Source organism: Carcharodon carcharias, chromosome 20 (assembly GCF_017639515.1).
Source record: "Carcharodon carcharias isolate sCarCar2 chromosome 20, sCarCar2.pri, whole genome shotgun sequence".
Classification (NCBI taxonomy): Eukaryota; Metazoa; Chordata; class Chondrichthyes; order Lamniformes; family Lamnidae; genus Carcharodon; species Carcharodon carcharias.
In genome coordinates, this window is record NC_054486.1 from 85,573,704 (window position 1) to 85,578,260 (window position 4,557).

Genomic DNA, 4,557 nt, shown 5'->3' on the forward strand with positions numbered 1-4,557 from the left:
CTAAATTTGGTTATTATGGTTTACAGTTCTCCCACAGAAATCATAACAAAAGGCAAAAATTGTATGGCTATTTTCTTAATGGTTGAATGGCATATATGTGGCACACCTACAAATCGGAGGACAAATATATTTAGCAAGGGTTTTGGATAATTTAAAGAAAAGCAAAACATCTTAAAGCGCTGCGTTTTCCAGTTGGCGAGTGGAGGGCCAGGCCTACCCGCTGACATGTAAAGTAACGCGAGGTGACGCTGGGGCCTATCCCAATGTCACCGCGCATCATTTAGATTTTCTGTTCGGTGGACGTGCAGCTGATTCAGCTGCACACCCGCCGAACTGTCAAAGGCCTACTAAGGCCATTAAAAAAGTAATTAAACTGATTAATGGACCTGCCTGTCCAACCTTAGGGTTGGCGGGCAGGCGAAGAGCCCAGGCAGCCTTCAGAAAAAACATAAAACCTCATCCATGGGCGGGATGAGTTTTCATGAGGTATTAAAATTTGTGTGAAATGTCCAAATAAAATAAATTGACATGTCCCAGGTCATGTGACAGTATCACATGAGGGGACTTGTCAGCAATTTTTCTCCTCATCTTTACTCAATGTTTGAAACCTGAGCCAATCTCCCTGAGGCAGCACTTTAACACACGGAGATCTGTGCGCTGTTTCGCGCACTTGCGTAAAAGAGGACACCCCCGGCTCAGGGAATCCCCCACCGTCCGCACGGGGAGTGCTTAGCACTTCCTGGCGCACATCACGCTAGGCCCGCCCATGTAAAATGGCGGCACGACCCCAACTGCGGGCGCCAATCGGGAACTTGCCCGCTTGTGCCCAGTCCCACACAACACCCGACGGAGGGAAGATCCTGCCCAAAGTCTAACATTGTGATTCGCTTTACCATGGATGTCTTGACATCATAAACTGCTTTATAATTCAACAATGGAGACCTTTGAAAATTATATTCTAACAAAAACAGAAGCATAAGAGAGTTTGTTTTGTTTGTATCATAAATAAATTAATATCAAATAATTATGTTTCACTTTTAAAATTGGGAAGCTACTTCTTCTGAGGAAAGTTAGGTAGGTTCATTGATAGCATAATGAATTTAATCCTTTTTTATTACAAGTGTATGTGAGAAGAAGTGGAGAAAATAAAGACTGATGAGCCAACAGTAACATACCCATATGTTTGTTTGCATCAAGCTTTATACCAGAGTGACATGTAGTTCTGTTTGCTCATTGGAGAAAGAAAGAAACAGTTGACACATACAGTTGACTTTATACCTGGTACTTACCTTGCCCATCTTTAGTTGTTTAGGTGCAGAGGCGATTCATAGACTCCTACTTTCTCAATTATAAAATTTTTACCTCTTTATGAAACAGGAGGCATTCTTGTCATAGCAGGACATTATCAACTAAGATGCAAATTGGAAGTCATTAGATGAAGCCTATACATTTACCATATTCAGTGCCAGGTGCCTAACATTCTTATTTAGGGAAGGAAGGGACAGTTTGCAAAAACTTTTGCCTTCTGGGCAGTTGGAAGTGTTGCAATCAGTAAAATGTACAAATAAATCAATCCCTTAAAAAGAACTAGAAAAAACAGTTGTATACAACGGTTCTGGTGTGAGACTACAAGTTGGAGGTAAGATAATTGAATCCTCTCAACCCAAAGGCACCTGGCATCTTGAGCTTGGAAATTCAGTAATAGTGCCCTTTCAGTCAAGCTATACCTGACAGCCTATGAGTTAGGAGGTTAGTCAGATAATGCAATCTGCTACCTAGTACCCTCCAAGCTGAGAGATCAAGTTATATAGGACTCATAATTGTGACCATTACCTGTCAGATTGTGATCAGTAGCTATACAGTGCAAAACATTAACTTATTTGTTTTTTGAAAAGTGTAATTTTGAAGATTATTTTCAGAATCAAAGATACTTTTAGTCTTATAAGATGTTACCCCTGATGATTGAATCTAGGACCAGGGGACAAAGTCTCAGAATAAGGGATAGGCCATTTAAGACTGAGGTGAGGTGGGATGGACAATGTAACATACTTCTTGAAGAAGGACCTACACTGGCCTTTAAGTCTCTGATGAATTCCACATCCCCCCATCTGCCCATCCACCAGCAGTGGCAACCACGCCTTTAGCTGTCTAGATTCCTTGTGCTGGAATTTCCTCCTTAAACCTTTCCATCTCTCCACATAGGAGCTTAGGAACAGGAGAAGGCCATTCAGCCTGTTGAGCCTGCTCCACCGTTCAGTGAGATCATGGCTGATCACCTACCTCAATGCCATCTTCCCGCACTATGCCCATATCCCTTCATGTCATTGGTCTCCAGAAATCTATTGATTTCTGTCTTGAACATGCTCAATGATTGAGCTTCCACAGCCTTCTGGGGTAGATAATTCCAAAGATTCACCACCCTCTGAGTTAAGAAATTCCTCCTCATCTCAGTCTTAAATGGCCTTTCCTTTATTCTGAGGCTGTGTCTCCTGGTCCTAGATTCACCCACCAGGGGTAACATCTTACCTACACACATCCTGCCATGCCCTGTACAAATTTTGTAAGTTTCAGTGAGGTCACCCCTCAATTCTTTGAAACTCTGAGGAATACAGGCCCAGTCTCCTCAATCTCTCCTCATAAGAAAATCCGGCCACCCCAGGGATTAATCTGGTAAACCTCCGTTCAGTCCATCTATGGCAAGTATATCCTTCCTTAGATAAGGGGACCAAAACTGTGCACAACACTCCAGGTGAGATCTCACCAAGGCTCTATATAACTCTGGAATATAACATTGAAATCCTCTTTCAAGACTTTGACCAAGATTTTGATCACCCCTCCCTATATCTCTTTCTTTGACTAGACATTCATTTTTGTCTGATTACACTTCTTTGAAGTCTCTTGGTATGCGTTTCTATATTAGAGTTACTATACTGCCGCAAGTTGTTATTAACAAACAAACTTCTCTCACAATTCTGGTATTCATAATAACACTGTATTGTGTTTTAGTTCAAAACTAGTTTAACTTGCTCCATTTTATTTCTGTTTGATAGATGTATATGGGCGAAAAGAATTAACCTGTTACTCTTTAACAGCAGCTGCCCAACTTGTACCATTTTTACCATTATAAAGTATCATGAGGGTGATGTGGCTCCTAAATCTGTCCTACTCATTTCTGAGAGCAATCTTACTGACACAAACTCATTTGAAATAATTGTATAGGGAGCATATTGTAGATTTCTATACTCTTCCTATCTACTCCAAACTGGTGGAAGTTTATTAACTTATATTCTATTGATTCTTTCTATCCACAATTTATTTTATTTCTAATACCTACACTTTACCAAAAGACTATTAATAGCTGCCTGAAAAATCTTTTCATGTTCTCACTCCTCTTTATCCCAAGCTCTAAAATCCTCTAAGAGTCCTGCATCCCTCCAACTCTGGCTATTTTTGTATCCACAACTCCCTTTGACTCACCACTGATGACCATACCTTCAGCTGTTTAGGTGCTAAGCTCTGGAATTCCATCCCCTCTGCCTGTCCACCACAGTTTTTTTTTCTTTAAGATTCTCTTAAAAACCTACCTCTTTGACTAAGCTTTTAGTCACCCCTCCTAATATCTCAGTCTTTAGCTTTATATTGATTTTGGTCTGGTTTTGCTTCAGTGGAGCACATTTGTTCTACATTACAGGCACTACATAAATGTAACTGCTCATATATTACATAATCAAAATAGTAAGGACGCTGGAAATCAGAAATAAAAACAGATAATGCTGGATATGCTCAGTTGGTCTGGCAGGGAAACAGGTAACTTTTTCAGCTTGAATACCAATTGTCAGAACTGGAAAATGTTAGTGATGTAACAGGTTGAAAGCAACTATAGAGGAAGGGGAGGAGGGTGGAGAACAAAAGGGAAGGTCTGTGATAGTGTGGGACGTAAGAGTGATTAAATGGCAAAATGGGATGATGTTTCAAAGCAAAAGGGAGTGGGAATGAGACAAGGAAAGAAACAAAAGATGGGTTGAGAAGAGCTGAAAATGGCAATAGCAGAATCATTACCAGCAACTGTTGCCGAAAAAATGGGAGAACTGGTTATGATATGAAATTGTTGAGCTCAATGTTGAGCCAGGAAGGCTGTAACGTGTCTTAGCAACAGATGATTTACTGTTTTTTCAGTCTCCCTGAGCTTCATTTGAACAGTGTAGAAAGCTGAAGTTACAGAGGATAGGGTGTGTAACAGAGAATTAAAATGAAAAATGACCAGACACTGAAGGCCACATTTGCAGACGGAATGGGTGTGTTAAGCAAAGCCAGTCCATATTTGGTTTCCCCAATGTGAAAGAAACTGCATAGTGAGCATCAAATACAGTACATTACAGTGAAAGAAGTATATGTTTCCATTTCACCTGAGTGTATGGAGCATTGGGATGGGAGGAGTTAAAAGGGCAGGTGCTACATCTCTGTTAGGTGGGGAGGAGGTTTTTGGGGTTACTGAGGGTTTGTGGAGGGAACAGTCCCTATGGGAGAGGAGAGGCAAATGTACTTGGTGATGATATC